The sequence below is a fragment of the Crocodylus siamensis genome, chromosome 6 (assembly GCF_052110815.1).
Source record: "Crocodylus siamensis isolate JL-2025a chromosome 6, ASM5211081v1, whole genome shotgun sequence".
NCBI lineage: Eukaryota > Metazoa > Chordata > Crocodylia > Crocodylidae > Crocodylus > Crocodylus siamensis.
Window position 1 is genome coordinate 32648027 of NC_143400.1, and position 18972 is coordinate 32666998.

The window sequence follows — 18972 nt, forward strand, 5'->3', positions numbered from 1 at the left end:
TTGTATATGTGTAGGCTATCAGATTAAAAGGCTTTACCCTGGAAGAAATCTGACATTTGTTTTAATCCTTAAGAGTAGCTTGGATGTCTCCAAACTACACTACAATATTTTTTGTGACTAGAAGGCAAACAAAACCAGTGTCACTTAAAAGAGGAATGACAGTGAAATGGAAATAGAAAAATGGAAGCAACACAACAACCAAAATGAAAGGTCCAAAACTTTACAACAGCTTATAAATCATTGTAATGCATTGAATATTTTCTATCTGTTGAAACATCAATGAAGTTAGTTACCTAACTCCCTTAGCTAATTTTGAAAAGTTCAGTCATGGCTAACGCTGGCTTCAACATGCCTGAAATGAAAAATCCCTTACCTGTTCCTGGTGCACAGACTGGTATCTTCTTGGAGAATGAACAGCCCCACTTTGTATGGACAAAGTTATAATAATACTAACAGATGAACCCTTGGGATGTGATATCACATGCAAGACACTATGAAATTTGCTCAGTAACAGTGAATAACTGGTCATTTTGTTTTTCATCACAGCATTACCTTTCAGGCTTTCAGCCCATTAGTGTGTGGGGTTTCACTATTGAGCCTGCCCTGGATAGATTATAATGCAGTTAAAATATCCATTTATTTCAAGCAGGTTATTTTCATTGAGTGAAATGGATTCAGTAGATAATACGGTAATCAAGTTCCATCTTGTGATGTTCTCAGTACCGCTTCAGCAGAGCTTGAACCTTAGACTTTCAAGTCCTCCACATGGATTGCCACCATTCAAACTAACGTTTTATCTTGCTGCTCCTTTTGTGCACCAGATACTAAGAGCAGAACTTTATTTCACTTTATATTCCCCAATGGCAGTTGTTCAAGTATATTCATGCTAATTTTTGTAATTATGAATAAGTGATATTCCTCCTTACGTGCAGTGTAGATACATAAACATCTGTGCGACTACTGAGCAAGTCTATTATGGTGAAACTCCCCTGGGTGGAACAGGTACATGAGCCCATATGAATGTATCTGAGTGAGCATGACTCCAGAAATTGTGACCAAGCAGTTTCCCACCCCTACATCTCCAGGTCATCAGCAACATCAAATATCCCATGCTCCCAAGTTGGGTATAAATCTCATAAAGATGGTAAGTGTACAGTTTTCTCAAAGACCCACCTCAGATACCTGGAGAAAAAAAAGATGTATTCCTTTTACTTCATAACCACCCAGTCCAGCTTGGGGAAGCATGTCTTTTCAGTTCTTGGCCAGCTCTGCCGACATGCCAGCTTCCTCACTGACACTTTGGAAGATGTTCCAACACAGCCTGTGTCATTGGATCTAGGGAGATAAATGATCTGGGGCCCTCACCTGACTACATAGTCCTCAAGACTGAGGGCACATGGCCAGGCCAGCTTCCTTGCCTGGAGCACTGAGTCCTTCTTGCCTTCCAAGTGCTCCAGTCCATAGCCAGGGTCCTTGAGGGCTTGGATGGCACTCCTTGCCTCAGGGTATCTACCCCAAGACAGAGATAAGCAGAGTGGGCACACCTACACATCACCCTATGGTGATGTATCAGTGTAGTACTTTACTATATGGTGTGGTATAGTGACATAGCAATTGCATGGGTCTACATATGACTGCTAGCTATATCATCATAGTGGTGAACTCCCCACTTATAGCACATTGCTATGGCAATGTAGTGGGGAAATGTACGTGTGCACATGTACATGGTGCAGTATGGGAGGTCACTGTGCCATGTTTTAGTACTTCCAAAATGAAGTACTAAAGCACAATGCCATAGCAAAGTCACCATGTGGTGACATATAGATGTGCTCATTGAGTATTCACTGCATTACAATGGCTATCCAGATGTGGGCAGAGTGTAGAAAGGTGATATCGCTAATACAGATTAGAACTGTGCGAGTAGGCAGCTATTCAATACGGCTTTGGATCCCACCACTTCAGATGCAGGGATGCGATCCAGCGCTCTGGACCAAGTTCCCACTTTGATCTGGCCGAAGTTGCTCTGAAGCTTTGGAGCCACCTCAGAGATCCGTCCATAGGGTATAATGGAGAATCAATGAAATATCTATAACTTTGTTGTTTTTTGTCTGATTGGGATTAAACTTGTGTGGATGGTAGCTTCTTATGACTACTGATCTTCTTGAAGCTTGATAGGCTTCATGCTAAGGGGTTTGGGGGGAACTGTACCCCAAATTCTTGAAAGCAAAACTCATGTCACATGTGTTATATCACAGAGGGGTTAAAGCTGCAGAGGTGGTGGCCCCTGCTCAGGCCAGAAAGCCTGCCAATTTTCAAGAAGTTTGGTACAGGGGTTTGGGGGGAACTGTACCTCAAGCTGCTGACAGGCAAAACTCGTGACATGGCTGACACTGTGGCACATCAGGATGAAAGCTGCAGGGATGGTGGCCCCTGCTGTGGCCACAAAGCCTACCAGCTGCCAAAGAGATGGGTGCAGGGGTTCTGGAGCCCTGCAACCCTGGCTGCTGACAGACAAAACTCATGACATGGGTACTTGTGCAACTGTCTTGGGGCAGCTGATTGTCTGTATTGATTCTTTCCTCTACTTAGTCTCTGGTTTTGTAGGTGTTAATTGTTGCTAATTAACTGGTTACATTAGCTAGCAACAGTGTATTGAGCTGGTCCCTGAGTGAATCATGATTGATTGGTAACTGGTAATACAGCCAGGCCTGCAGTAGTTCCTCCCAGCCCCCGCCCCAAGACAGACACAGTTGCACAAGCACCCATGACATAAGTTTTGTCTGTCAGCAGCTAGGGGTGAAGGGCCCCAGAACCCCTACACCGATCTCCTTGACACCTGGAAGGCTTTGTGGCTGCAGGAGGGGCTACCATCCCTGCAGCTTTCATAACGCTGCACCTTAACACACAGAATGTCACCCATGTCACAAGTTTTGCTTATCCGCAGCTTGAGGTGCAGTTTCCCCCGAACCGCTGAACTTATCTCCTTGAAACTTTGGAGGCTTCATGGCCTGAGCAGGGGTCACCACACATGCAGTTTTCAGTCCACTGTCCCTTAACAAACATGAAGTTATCTATGTCATGGGTTTTGCCTGTCATCAGCTTGAGGTGCAGTTTCCCCCAAACCCCTGCACCTATCACCTTGAAACATGGTAGGCTTTGTGATCTCACCTGAAGTTTTTACCTCCTGTGTTTTAACATTTAGATGTGACACAAGTTTGTTTTTCAAGAAATTGCGGGGCGGTTCCCCCAGAACCCCTGCACCTATCTTCTTGAAACTTGGCATGACTCACGCTCTCAGCAGGGGATACCATATCTGCAAATTGTCTCCAAATCAGACACAAGAAAGTTATAGATATTTCATTGATTCCCCATTATACCCCATCACCGTATCTCCAAAATGGCTCCAAAGTTTTTCCGAAGCAATTTGGAAGTTCCAAACCACTACAGAAAGCCTAGTGAATCCAGCACTTCGATTTGGATGTGCTGCTTCAGATGGCAAAGTATCCAAAGCTTGTCCGGATCCAAAGCAGAGTCTGAAGCCTTGCATAGCCCTAATACAGATTGGCTGAGGTAGCATACTCTCAGAATTGTTAAAGTTAACGTGGTCCAGACAGACCCAGCAACAAGCATTAGTTCAGACCACTACTGAATGACTACAGCCTACCTACAACCTATGGAAAGATACTTAGTAGTACCCACAGTGAAGTCAGTTCTCAAGAAGGAGCCACATCTTTGAAAACAGAGTTATCTTTACTAAGAGAAAGATGCACGTGCCCCCTGGCCCTGCCATGTTGACTGTTCTTTTATCTAAGCCATGATGCTCCACTGGTGGGACACCTGAGGCTGGCAAAAATGTACCAATTTGCCTCACACTACTTCTGGGGGCCACAGATGCACAGGGCAGTACAGGCCTTTATGCACTTCTGTGATGTATGCAACCATACCAACAGGCTCCTCAAATGTCTTCCTACCTCTCCTCAGCTATGGGCAGCTACATTTCACTGTGGAGATTCACATCTCAAGGTTTTTTTCATGATCTTTCCATGACAAAATTGGCACACTAGCATCCCATGTGCTGCTGGCTTCTTTGCTAAAGACAAAGCCTGGCTGTGGGTTGACTATGTGATTTGCATCAGCAGATTCCCAGGATACATCTTATCTGACCAGGGAGTCAATTCATCTCTCATTCATTTTTGGCAGGAATCCTTTCATCTGTTCAGAGTCTAAACCCACCTCTCATCTGCCTACCATCCTCAGACTAATGACCAAGCTGGAAGGACTAATCAGATCCTTGAATAGTACTTCCATTCCTACCTGAAACTTCAAGCAAGATAACTGGTCCTCTCTTTTGTAACTTCACAAAACAAAGTTCTTTCTTTGCAAATTATGGTTCCAATCCCCTTCCCCTGCCCCTACCTCCCAGTTTCACTTGGCACTAACAGATCCACCAACCCTACATCTGCATACTTGGTAGAGCATATCCACCACATTGAAGAACAACTGACATACCACTTTGAAAAGGCCAAAGGAGATTATAAAACACAGGGTGACCTACACTGCTGGCCAGGATTTTCCCACTCCACTGACCAGAAGGTATGGCTTTCTGCTCAAAACCTTCATACAAACTGGCCCTAGTAAAAAATGGACCATCGTGTCCTAGGAGCTGACTGTGTTAGCCAGCAGATGAACTCTATGACCTAAAATAACTTTTAAGCCTAAAGGCCCAACAAGTATTCCGCGTATCTCATCTCAGATGATATATAGAAAATTCCTTGCTGCACCAGACCCAATCTCTCCCACCTCTTGTGAAATTCTTGGACCCAAAATGGAGACTGGGGAAGCTCTTGTACCTCAGTGGTTGAGAGGAATATGGGCCTGAAAATTGCACATGAGAACCTGAAGAAAATGTCCGTGACCTTTAACTAAACCACCTCAATAAATCAGGACCAGCACCATCTAGGGGCTTATCTTAAGTGGGGAGATGGGGATAATATCAGGACTGAAACTTTGGAAACAGGATCAAATATAGGCTACTGTGTTGGTCAGGCCAAGGCCCTGGGTTCAGAGTTAAGATGGGGCTCATGTAAGACCATGTGCAGTGCCCAAGACTATGCCAACTCCCTTGTACCCAATTTGCTGGCTCCTACTAACCTAACCTCCAACTTCCCTTATTTAAGACCATGAAGAAGAACAGGAAATGTCTGGGTAACAGGGCTTTTCCTGAACCTAAACTGCACTCTGAAGAATCTATCTACTCAACTCTTGATTTCCTGGTTCTTTGACTTAGCTCACCTGTGGACTCCACTCTCTTTTAGCCCTTTTCTTTCCTAACACAGCTTGCCTCTGGATACTGCTTTCTCTCTCCAGCTCTGTCTTTGACTCCATTCCAACACTAACTGATTTTCAGGTCTGGATACCAACATCCTGTCACTAGCACATTCAAACATAGACAGGAACTATGTTCAGGAATATAATATGTATCATGTAAAATGGATAAACAGCAATCTGATAATTTTTGCTCCACTGGGGAATGGAGCACTTTGTAAAGCACATAAATAGTTAAAAGCAAATTTTATTTATTTATTTATTGTACTCTTCTTAAATGGGAGAAATATCACCTTCACTTATTATAATCATCAAAACATTCACTGCAGGACACCATTGTTTTAAATGCTTCCTTTGACCTGCTGGCAAGACACCTGACAATGCAGCCCAGGATGCTGCTAACTTTTTTTCAACAAGGGCACACTGTTGGCTCATATTCAGCTTATTGTCTACTGTAACCCCCAGGTCCTTTTCTGCAGAGCTGCTGCCCAGCCAGTCAGCCCCAGACTGTATCGCTGCATGGGATCGTTCCATCCTAAGTGGAGGACTTTGCAATTCTCCTTGTTGAACCTCATGAGATTTCTTTTGGCCCAATTCTCCAATTTGGCTAGGTCTATTTAATGTTATGGTCTACTCAATGATATTTCTAAAGAAGTAAGCAAGGCTAAAGGTGGTTTATATATTACTGCATTTACCCATATGTAAGACGATTTCAAATTTCAGATATACTCCCTATGCCCAATAATAGACCCTAGACTTAGAAAATGATAAATACATCATGATTTGCCATGCCTAGAACATTATTATTTAAGGGTTTTATTAAAATTGTTTCCCCCACCACTGTGGCAGGAAAACAGAGGCAGAGGGGGGAAAAGTTGGTGGAAACAATGGCGGTGGGGGGCAGGCAGTGGGGAAGCCAGGGTGGGGGGAGGCATTAGGGAAAGTAGAAGTAGGAAGAAGCAGTCAGGAGAAAGCAGAGGCAAGGGGACAAGAGGTGGGGAAACCAACAGGGGGCAGGCAGCATTGGAAAGCAGGTATCCTGCCCCCACTCCTTGCCTCCCTGGTGTCTGCCTCTAAACCACTTGCCTCCTTTCCTGTCCTTCCACTGCCTGCCTTCCCCTTCTACTGCTTTCCCCAGCTGATCCCAATATAGGAGTAACCCCAGATCCAGAACTGCTTCTCAGTGCAGGGAGCATCTGTGTGAGCAGCACAGCTCAGCAGCATGCAGACTTCTCCACCCCTTGCTGTCTCTCTCCCCTCTGCCTGTATACTCCACTACCCAGGAGAGGGCCTAGAGAAGGAACCTGACTGCTGCCACAGCTGCTTTCTGCTGCACAGGGCAGCAGTGAGGCAGAAGCAGTTCTAGGGCTGCCCTCATCTGTTAGGCAGCAAGCAGTTGGAGGAAAAGCTGTGGTGAGTGGCTGTGCAGGAAGCCTGGCTCAGCTGGGGACAGCAGCAGTGGCATGCAGACTCTGCCTTCCCTGAGTGGATCTCCACTAGCAAGGGAGATGTGGGGTGACAAGCGAGGCAGAGATTAGATGTTGAAAGCAAGAACCTGTGTACTGCTGATGTTGTCTTTGCTGGAACTGTCTCATATTCAATTCTAAGATGAGGCTTTGTTTTCCCCATGGTAAGTGTGTGTGTGTGGGGGGGGAAATCTCAGTAAATACAATGTGAAATCTCTGTGTATTACCTTACCTTGTACAAGGTCAAATGTCTGCAGAATGAAATACATTCTCCTGCTTGACTCTGGTGTGGGGAAAAGGAAATGCATTGTCTAGTTGTAGAAGGCATTTTTACACCCTGAAATGATAGGCATTGTAAAGGTTGGTTAGACAGACAGACAGGTGAATTCTCCAACAAATGGTTATTAAAACAAAAAACAGAAATGTGGTGTTCTTTTTGTTGTTTGTGATGATTATGTGCTGCTCACAGAAATTCTGCTGACACATTTTGAGGCCAAACTTGGTTTTCAAAGGCATGAAAAACTGAGTATACAGACTGTGATTTCCACATCTCCTCCTGCATTTTTTCAATCAGAAATACTGACAACTAACATTTTTGGGGACAAACTGAACTCATCTTTCATCTTCTGCAGAGTGCACCTTACAATTCCTTTTTTCTGGCAGTTTTTTGATGTAAAATATTTAGGCATTTTTTAAGTGAAAACACACAAGGAAATACATAAGAAAATTACCTGTGGCATGGTGTTCCTTGATGGAAATGGAAATGCATTCTTGCAACCTTTACCATTCTAATCACTAGTGTTTGCAAGAATGTTTTCAGGATTAAAGAAAAAGATTCAGATTTCTAACACAGATTCTTGTAATATAATTAGAATAGAATAGAACACAATAGAAATATTACAGCTTTGAAATATGCTCTTTTATATTCACCTGAAATAGCGTGGCTTAGTTTGATTACTTTTAGGACTACTTATATTATCCTTCTCTTTCCCTTTTCATTTCAAAATTAGACGACAGTAAGCAGAAAAAGGGGAAAAAAGAATCTTAAACCTACATATCTGTGACTGTATTGTAGAAATACTTGAGGTTGCTTTTCAGACCTGATGACCTCTGTTAGTTAGTTTAGTATCAATATCTAAATTGATTTACTTAAAGTTAGCTTGCGTATCTCTAAACTACATTGTGGTCATTTCTGTGACTACCAAGCAAATGTACCCAGACACTAAAACAAGGAATGACATTCAAAACAAGACAAGAGATTGGCAGCACTACATTGCTAAAACAAAATGCTCAAAGCATTACAGTGTTTTATAAATCATTGAAATACATAGAATATTTTGTACCTGGTAATAATCAGTGGAGTTGGATGCTTAAATCGGTCAATTTTGGAAAGATCACCAAAAGGTCAATGACCAGCACTGGATTTCACATCCCTGAAATGCAAAATCCCTTACCTGTTTAAGGAACACAGATTGATATCTTCATGGTATACACAAAGCTCCACCATGTAGGGGAAAATGCATAATACCCTTGGGATACAGCACCACAAGCATTTTATAGTCCAAAATGAAAAAGGGGGGAAAAAAGAATCTGAATTTGGAGAGAGAGGGCCTAACTCTCACCTGCATCAACTTCAGTGAATAACTGATTACTATGTTTTTCATCATAATGATACATTTCAGGCTTGTAATCTGTTAGTATGTGACAGTTGGTAATGGTAAAGGCATTTTAATCTCTCCAAAATGGGCTGAATAGTTAAACCTATTTGAAGCATGATTTCATTTAATTCATCAGAAAATTGGTTAATCAAGTTTTATCCAAGTCTGCTGAAATGTCCCTCGGGACCCCAGAAAAAAAAGAAGAAAAATATTTTTATTCACAGCTACCCAGACCACCTTGAAAGAACATGACCTCTAGGGTTCTTCTGAAAGACTGTAGGGTTCAGTATTGTTAGCTGGGGGCAATGTAGAGACCCCTAAGTCCACTGCAGTCTCAGGTTCCCCCTGAAGACAGGAGCCTGCTGACTTGTGTCTTCCCTTATCTGAGTGTGTCCCACAAAGGCTGGTATGACCCACAAAGGTTAGGGGGAGCTGGTGCAACCCACAGGTGGGTAGGGGGGCAGGTATGACCTATGAGTGGGGTGGAAGGCAGGCATGACCTGTGGGAGGGGTAGGAGGAATGGGTAGGGTGAGGTGAGGGTCTCCCCCAGCAAACCCACACAACCATTCCCCCTGCCTCTCCCCACACTGGGACTTAATTGCTTGGACCCAGCAGCAGTGAATGCTGATAAAAGCAGCTGCACCCAGAGCAGTTGTAGTATGGTGGTTGAGAGGGCTAGCTGGGGTGGGGAGCAAGGGGTGGGGTAGGGTGGGGGTGGTCAGAAAGAGCTCAGTTCAGGGGAAGCGGGGAGTGAAAAGAGCAGCCCCAGGGCTGGGCCCAGTGGCTGGCTTTTCCCAGCCGTGGCTTAGTTAGGGAAAGCCTACAGAAGTTCCATGCACCGGTTTGACCTAAAACAAATATATATCCAGGTTTATCTTAAACCGGGTTCTGCAATTTTTAGACTAGTTTGTGTGCATGAAACTTCTGTATAGTTCAGGTCTAGGCTGATAGCTTGTCCTGGTGCCGACCTTACACTTAGAGACACGGTCACAGTGGCCAGCAAAGTTTCAATTGGGTGGTCATTTTTAATCAGATTTAATCTCCCAAATGTCTGTACTTAACCCAGCTGTTTCTCACTGCTGTGCCTGGCATCCTGTGATCAGATACATGATGAAGAATGGCTTACATCTGAAAGGTTGTCTAACTTTAAAAAGAATGAGAATGTGCCCACCGGGCTTTATTTACCATGAAAATAAGGCTCTGATGTTTCAGCCGAGCCTAAGGGCCCTAAAAGGCAATGAGGTTGTTCTTTCCCCGTGTCGCCGATCCCGTTCTTTTCTGCCATGTCTTGATGTCCCATCAATGGGTGGGTAGCCTAGCGGGTCCCTTGTTGCCCGGGTCCGACCCGGAGGATGTACATGGGGCTCCACCACCCCTGGACCCCGGTCTCATGCCACCTTTCCTGAGCTGACTCAGTGGAGTCCTGTGGCCCGTCATGCCAATCCAGCTTCCTCCCAGGCCCCGTCCTTCAAATGGCTTGGGTTGAGCCACTCTGGATACAGGGTTGGCTCACGGCCCCTATCCCTGGTGCTCTAAGCCCAGTCTGACCCTGCTTCCATAGTTTGGGCAACAATCCCACCTTGATCATGACCCCATGCCCGGGTCCTCGGCTCCCTGCTGGGTCAGTCGTTCACCTGGGTCCTGCGTGTTCCGAGCGGCTGCTCCCACTCTCCAACGTCCAGGGAGCGAGCCCCACTCGCTCTCTGCTGGCTGCTGGGAATTGCCACTGGCTCTCCTTCCCCGAAGCTCCTGGCTCTGGTCCCCTAATCCCCTCTGGACACCCCTGGGGACCAAGTTCCTCCCGCACTGCCTGCTGCTTCTCTTCTCCAGGGCCATCCGCCCCCTCTGCTGCAGCCGCCGCCATTTTTGTCTTTGCCGGCCGGCTTCTGGTGCTGATATCACTGGCCAGCTGCAGCTGCACATAAAGCTGGCTCACGAGCTGCGCAAGTTTCCCGGGAGCATTGTTCCCTGCTGCAGGTGAGTCGCCGGCATCACCCTGTTCCCCGGGACATAACCCCCCCCACCAGTTGCCTTGTGGCGGTTCCCATAGTTGTGCATGTTCATTACCTGCGCCATCCTCCCAGGCCTTGCGTGTTCCATTGTCCCGTGTCTGGGGTCTGTTCCTTATAGTATCTAGATAAGAAATCTGCAGTGACATTAGTTCTCCCCAGGTGACACACTATTCGAAATTTAAAGAGTTGAAGGGCCCATCGCGTGACATGTGCATTCTCTACTTTCGCGGTACTAAGCCACTTCAACGGCGCATGGTCTGTTACCAAGATGAATTCCCTTCCTAGTAGATAGTATCGGAAATACTCCACTGCCCATTTGATCACTAGGCGTTCCCTTTCGATCGTTGCGTACCTGGTTTCAGTGGGCAGCAACTTGCAACTAGCGTACGCCATGGGTTTGTCTACTCCGGCATCACATTGGGTCAACACCGCTCCTATAGCCATAGCTGACGCATCTGTCTGTAATGAGAATGGTTTCGTAAAATCTGGGTCATGAATGATTACATCCTCACATAGAGCTCATTTCAGGGCCTGGAAACTACGTAAGAGGGCTTCTGTCCACTGAACCCCCCTTTTGGGTGGACCCTTTAGTGGTTCAGAGAGGGGTGCAGACAATTGTGCAAACTGAGGGACAAATCTCCGATAATAGTTCACTAGCCCTAGAAAGGATCGTAATTGTTTCACGGTGTGCGGAGCCTGGAAGAAGCAAATAACTTGGACTTTGTCATTTAACAGTCAAATGGTCCCCTGCCCTATGAGAAACCCCAGATACTTCATATATTTGTAAGCGATTGTGCACTTTCGAGGAGTTGCTGTCAGGACAGCCTCCCTCAGTTCATTCAGAACTGCCTGCAGGGCTTGCAAGGGCTGGTCCCATGTCTGGGTGAAGATCACAATGTCATCGATATATGCTGCTGCATATCCTCTATGGGGCACCAGAATGCGCTCCATTAGCCTTTGGAATGTAGCAGCTGCTCCATGTAACCCGAACGGCATTTTTACAAACTCATACAGCCCCCACAGGGTCCTGTAGGCGGTCTTAGGGCAGTCGCAGAGTCTAAGGGGAATCTGCCAATATCCCTTGGGTAAGTCTAGGGTAGTAATATACCAAGCGGCTCCGATTTGCTCCACCAGCTCTACTACCCGTGGCATGGGGAAGGCATTAAAAGTTGCCACGTCATTCAATTTACGAAAATCTATGCAGAGCCATAACAATCCATCTGCCTTCCGGATCGGTACCAGTGAACTCCGTCAGGGGCTGTGAGATGGTCAGATTATTCCCAGGGCTCTCATTTTCTCCACCTCCTTTCACTTCCTCATTCAAGTGATATGGCGGGGGCCACCACCAGTCTTGTATTATGACTCCTGGCAGTGTCTGGATGGCATGATACATGCCCTTTACCCATCCTGGTTCCTCGGAGAATACTGCCTCGAATTCCTCCAGAATAGCCCCCACCTCCACCCTCTGTGATGTCGCCAAGTCCATATTCACTTGGATGACTTCCGGGTGTTTTCTTCCTTCTAGAGTCATCCCTGCACTTTTGGTTTCTGGCCTCTCCCCTGCGTCCTCTTCGAAGGTCACCCAACCTTCCGGTTGTCTCCACTCTCTCAATAAATTAATATGATAAATCTGTTTTGGTTTTAGATGGCCTGGGCAATAGACTTCATAGTCTACGGGCCCGACTTGTCTCACAATCTCAAAGGGCCCTTGCCATTGCGTTAATAACTTACTGGTCGAGGAGGGCAACAGGACCAACACTTTCTGCCCCCGTCGAAAGTGTCTTTCCTTCATGCGGGTATTGTACCGGGCCTTCTGCTGTTGCTGTGCCTGTCTCAGATGACCAGCCGCAAACTCTCAGGCCATCTGAACCCATTGTTGGAATGCTTGCTAGTACTTCGACCAGTCAGGGACGGTCTCAGGGCCCTGTTCCCATTCTTCCTTAAGTATCTGCAGTAGACCCCGGGGTTGATGGCCCAATACCAGCTCGAACGGGGAGTGTCCTAATGACTCAGATGGGGCATCCTGGAGCATAAATAAAACTAACAGCAACATCAATGTCGTGGGTCCCCTTGTATGCATCGCCGCAACACTCTCTTCAGCATCCCGTTCAGCCCCTCTACCAATCCATTAGTTTGTGGGTGATAGGCTGACTTTTTTAGCTGCCAGTTCTGCAGTGTCTGACAGACCCCCCGCAACACTCCCGACATAAAATTCTGTCCCTGGTCTGTGAGGATCTCCTGTGGGATCCCCATGCAGACTATCCACTTTACCAGCTCGTCCGCAATCTGGGAGGCTGTCCCGGATCTTAAGGGTACGGCATTGGGGTACTGGGTTGCATAATCCACAAAAACCAGAATGAATTGATGGCCGTTGCTACTGCACGGTAAGGGTCCAACCACATCCATAATGATTCGGGAGAATAGATAACCTATAATGGGCATGGGTCGTAGTGGGGCACGGGGAGGTCTATCTTCCCTGGTCTTTTGGCATACCGGACACTCAGCACAACGTTGAGCGATATCATCCCCCAATTTTGGCCAAAAGAACCAATGAGTAATTTTGTCTACGGTGCGTTCACGACCCAGATGCCCTGCCATGGGTGTGGCGTGGGCCAGGCACCACACCGCCTGACTACACTCTCTTGGCACCACCAGCTGGACCCTACTGTTTTGCCCCCCTCTTTCTGGGGTTACCTGATAGAGAAGGTGATGTCTCACCTCAAAGTGGCTTGCACAGCCCGTTGCTGTTGTCATTCGCTGGTCCCTGGCCACTGCACTGGTCCACAGTTCCTGTAACTCCGCATCCTCTCTTTGGGCCTGCCGGAACTGGGGTCCGCTAACGCTGTGCCTCCAGTCTGTCAAGGGGCTCCCTTCCTCCTCGGTCATTTCGGCCTCACCACCAGTGCCTCCAAGCCATTCTTCCCAACACTTCAACTACTGGTGTGCTACCTCTACATCTCGCACTCTATCTAACACCTCCTACAACGGGGCCCAATCTCATCCTACCACCAACTCTCCTTGATGTTCCATTACCCTCATGCAGGCCTTAACCTGATGCAGGACTTGGATTTCTCCATGTAGGCATGACACCCTTATTGGGTCCACCTGCCCCTGTTCAGCCCCCGACCAGAGATCTGCCCTAATCACTGACTGAGCAGATCCCAAGTCTAATACTTCCCAGACAGGCCGGTCCTCTTTCCAGGCCTGCACTACGGGGCGTTCCCACATAGGGCTCTCACTTGCTGTCCTGAAGCTACAGTCCATAGGCTCCCCAACGCTCCAGTCCCTAGAGGACTCACTCACCCCTCTGGAGGTGCTCAGAGCATTTCCTTTCCCTATGCCATGCCCTGAACACTCTCGAGCAAAGTGGCCCCCTTTCCCACAATGGTAGCATACCATGTCCCCACCTTGGGAAGGATACCCCGGCCTCTGGTGTTCTGTGTCCCTCGACACCGGCATCGCCCCAGGCGTCCCTTGCCTCTCTCATGGGAAGAACCACTCAGAAGCCACTTTCAAGGCTTCCTCACATGTGGCCGGGGCATGTTGCCGGACCCACTGTCGGGTTCTGTCTTCTAAGTTATTGATGAACTACTCTAGGATGATCTTGTCCACTAGAGTCGCCGTTGTACATGAAGGTAGGTTGACTCACTTCCCTGGGCCGCCTCTCTTCTGACCCTTTCTAAGCCTGGAAGAGCTGCCAGAAATGTTCCAGACTCAGCTCCAGGCGATACAAAATAGCTGCCTTCACCGCCCCATAATCCTGGGTCTCCTCCTGATTCAGGGCCCTGTAGGCGGCCTGAGCCTTGCCCACTAGCAACACTCCAAGCTGGCTAGCCCATAGCCTTATATCAAGGCTCATCACTATGGCATGCCACCCAGAAGTCTCTATAAATGCCTTGGGGTCATCCTCCGCCGTCATCTTCAGCATCCCAAGGGTTGCTGAGCTATGCTGGGCTAGCAAACTCTTTTTTGACTCCATGATTTGCATTAATGCCTGCAAATGCTGCGCGATCAAATCAGCAGGACCCATCTCGGACGCTTGCATCTCTGGTGCCCCATGCCACAGTCTTCCGGGCCAATGGACCAGATAATGTGCCTGCTGGGCTTTATTTACCACGAGAATATGGCTCTGATGTTTCAGCCGAGCCTAAGGGCCCTAAAAGGCAATGAGGTCATTCTTTCCCCATGTCGCTGATCCCGTTCTTTCCTGCCACGTCTTGATGTCCTGTCAATGGGTGGGTTGTCTAGTGGGTCCCTTGCTGCCGGGGTCCGACCAGGAGGATGTACATGGGGCTCCACCACCCCTGCACCCCGGCCTCACGCCACCTTTCCTGAGCTGACTCAGTGGAGTCCTGTGGCCCGTCACGCCAATCCAGCTTCCTCCTGGCCCCGTCCCTTAAACGCGTAGGGTCAAGCCACTCTGGATACAGGATTGGCTCACGGCCCCTATCCCTGGTGCTCTAAGCCCAGTCTGACCCTGCTTCCATAGTTTGAGTGGCAATCCTGCCCCAATCCCACCCCTGCACCTGGGTCCTCGGCTCCCTGCTGGGTCAGTTGGTCACCTGGGTCCTGCGCATTCCCTGCGGCTGCTCCCACTCGCTGACATCCTGGTTGAGCCCCACTTGCTCTTCGCCGGTTGCTGTGAATTGCCGCTGGCTCTCTCTCTCCGATGCTCCTGGTTCTGGTCCCCTGATCCCCTCAGGACACCGCCGGGGACAGAGTTCCTCCCACACCGCCTGCTGGATAGGGTTTCAGTTACCTGGGAGGAACATGTCCTTCTATCCATTCCAATAGGGAATTTAAATGATAGGAAAATGCCTACTTTGAGATGATTGTATAAGACGTTTACATCTTAGTGGCATTTATGACCTGAGGAGATAAAACATGCTCAGACAAAAGCATAAATTTCCTCCTCCATATACAGTCTAGCATACAGCATTTGCCCAGGAGGTGGGAGGCCTGAGTACCCATCCTAGCATAAGGGATTTTGAGTCTACAACATTCACATTATAGAAACCATCCGGCTACCAAGCAGGAGGACACAAGTGGAGGCGAAGGGGCAGGCAAGAGGGAAACAATGTCATACAGCTAGGAAAGAAGCCGCCATTCTAAGCTACAGAATCAGGAGCCCTTTGTATATCCTCTTCCTTTTGTCAGGAGGTTTTCCCTCCTGGATGTTTAACATCCTAGGCACATTTTTGGGTCTGAGAAGTGCAATAGATTGTTTTCTTGAGTGACAATGCTGCCACAAGCTATAAGCCATTAGCCCATAGCTGACCTTGTATGTCTGAGCAAAGAGACATAGTTAGTAGGCCTGTGCAAAGTGGCTAGTACTCACCTTCGATTCAGATTCAGCTGATTTTGGGGACTGATTTGATCTGATGATTCAAATCGCTGTCATGAATCAATTTGGCTGAACTTGATTCAGAGATTCGGCTACTGCCAAATCTCCAAATCTCTGCATCAGCCAGGCTCTCCCAGTCTGGCAATGGCTGCCCCACCCAGCCCAGCTCCTGGCACTTTGATAAAAAAAAGCCCTGGCTCACCAGGTGCTGCTAGGTGGGGAGGGCAATCCCCATTGTCCCCCACTGACCCTCGCTGGGTGGGGGACTCTGCATGAACCCCCTGACTCTCCCCCTGCTTTGCCAGCCCCTTCGTGGCTGCCATGCCCATCCCAGCTCCAGCCCTGGTGGCCTCAGGGACCCTTTCTGAGGGATGGGGACAGGGCTGGTGACCTCTCTGAAGAAAGAGAAGGAGGGACAGGGATGAATGAGAAGGAACAGGAAGGGATGGGACAAAGGGAGGAGGGACACTTGGTTACTCTCAAGTCTCTGCTTTTGTATTCTCCTTCCCCTTTATGACTCCTGATGACACTTCATTCATGGCTATGTCTGGTTGGTTGTCTCTCTGTGGTCACATGTGCATTTAGCCTTCTGGGCCTTCTCCTAACATGGTCTGGTCCCCCAAAACTGGAACTCAGGCCCCCTGCTTCTCTGGGCCCTGGTACTGGTGTCACTTACCTTGTGTTATGGGACAGTATGGTACATACTTCTTTGGTTCCCAGGCTCTGTGCCCTTGTTGTGTTAGATAACCTGTCTGTTATGGCATGCACCCCTCAGTTCTCAAGCTCTGTCCATCTGTTGGCCTTCTCATGTTAGACAGCCCGTTTATTTTCAGGGCCATCAGTAGCTGTGATTGTATCTTCCAAGCTCTTTAGAAATCCATTTAATCCCTACTGCCCATCTTGAACCCATAGAATGCATATATCCATATCTATAAGCCAATCCCTCCAAAACAGACCTTTAAATACCATTTCTAAACCAATAGTTAGCAACCACAGAAGTCCCAGAATCACATGTAATCAGTGTCCCTGCATTTCAAAATTACCTGGAGAATGTGTAAGGATGCCTACTATGACCAGTTTTAGTGTCCACAAATTTACAGAACATGTTGGAAATACAAATTGATGTTACAGACATGGTAGAGAAATAAAATTTGAATTTCTGAAGGAATTTTGTGGTTTCAGAATTTGTTTCAAATGATTACCAAGATGAAAAGAGAATTTTTGTTTGATTGGATTTTGTTTTTCATAAATGACGAAAAAAAAGTACGGTCCCAGAATTGCTATTAAACTGGTGCTTAGAGCACTCCCCTGGAAAGAATTTGATCCAGTTATAAGAACCTGCTTCAATCCAGAGAAAACATCCATTCAGTTCTTGAAAGGGCTGGAACCACCACTTCCATTGGTTTAATGGGATATTTTGTTTGAAAACTGCAGCCTTATAGAGCAGTGTGCATTTCTGAGAGGCTTCTTAAACAAAATGGTGTGGCTAGAAAGGAGCATGAGTAAATGTTCAGCTGGCAGCATCCTTTGCAGGGATATTGAACATTAGACAAGAAATTACAGAGTCTTAAATATCCTTTTTTCCCCCCACTCTGCCTCTTTTGTAATTCCAGAATTCAAGGGTGGCACTTCTTATCAAACTACAATTAACTCTCCATGTTACTATTACTGCTAATATAGTTACTGCCTGATATGTGTGGACCAAGAACTATGTCAAGTGCTTACTGTGTGTTAGAACTATAATAGCCTTTCCCTGTTGCAACATGTTATGATAGCATCTTCTCAGCTTGCCTCTGCTTAGCATCTGTCTCATAGGTACTTGTGGCCATTTTCTCAGGCACCTGCTGATAATTATGATAAAAAATGTACTTCAATTTTAAGTCTGAGGTACTCGGTATTCCAAGCCCTTTACTTTCATGTAGCATCTGGCAGAACATCGCAGGCATCCTCCGCATTTGCAGCATTGCTTGATGAAGAACCTATTTAAATCATACATTTCCTCTTGGGCCTGACAAGTGTACATCATTAGGTGCTGAGGCTGCTCAGTCTTTCACAGTGGCAAATATCATTGTATCTTTCCAATCGCATTTGCATTTTTGTCCAGCTGTTCAAAGAATTTTCCCTGGCCACAAAAGTCACACCATAAAATTAGCTTATCCATGAAAACATGGAATAAATTGCTGAAACAGCAGGCTTTCTTCCCAGATATGCACCGGAGGCTGGTGAAGAGGACATCTTGTGCACAATGATAGGTGATTAGTTTGGGATTCACATGCAAATCATAAAAAGCAGGCTATCAAGGGGTCAAAAACACCTACTTAAAAAAACAGTGGCACACACCGTGGCAGCATGTGCTGCCCAAAGCCAGAGCCTGATGGCCAGAACCAGGCTCTGCTGCCAGCCAGGCTCCGCATGGCAGGAGTGATGTAGTAGCAGCCCTGAGAGATCCCCTAGGATCCCAGGTTAGAGTGCTAGCCACAGCCTCTGGTACCCTACCTGAGGTAACCTGCTGTGTGCCACAGCATGCATGGTAGAGGCATTTCCAGCACGCATGGTAGAGGTAGGTGCCCTGACGCTTGTTGTCCCTGGAGAACCAAACATCCCCTCACGTGTGGCCCATGTGTCTAACTGGCATGTATATATGGGTGTGATATCCTTCTGGAATGAAAGAGTATAATCTGTCACTCCTAAAGCACGTACTGTTTTTTCTAGTAGATCAATGAATAAAGAGCATGTGCAGAAAGATGTTCAATACTTCTTACCATTCAAAACACTGAGGATGGAATTCTATCGTGCTTCTAATGCTCCAAAGCCTGGAAATAGCATTTTACTGTAACCTACAAAACACTCTGAATCCTTTTTGGATGACTAAATTTCTTAGGTGTCACAGAGGTGCCTCCATCTTAGGCTGAAAAATTATCTCCAACCTAAACTTACCATCCCAAGCATGCTCAGAAGTAATATAAGGAGGCCACCAAGATACCGGGATCCATTTGACTCCTTTCAGATCCCATTACTCCAGAGAAGATGCATACATTTTAGGCCAAGGAAAAAGCCACCATTCTAAGCTACAGAATCAGGAGCCCGTTGTTTATCCTCCTTCTTTTGCCAGGATGCTTTCCTCCTGGATGCCTGATGGCCTAGCCACATTTTGGGTCTGAGAAGT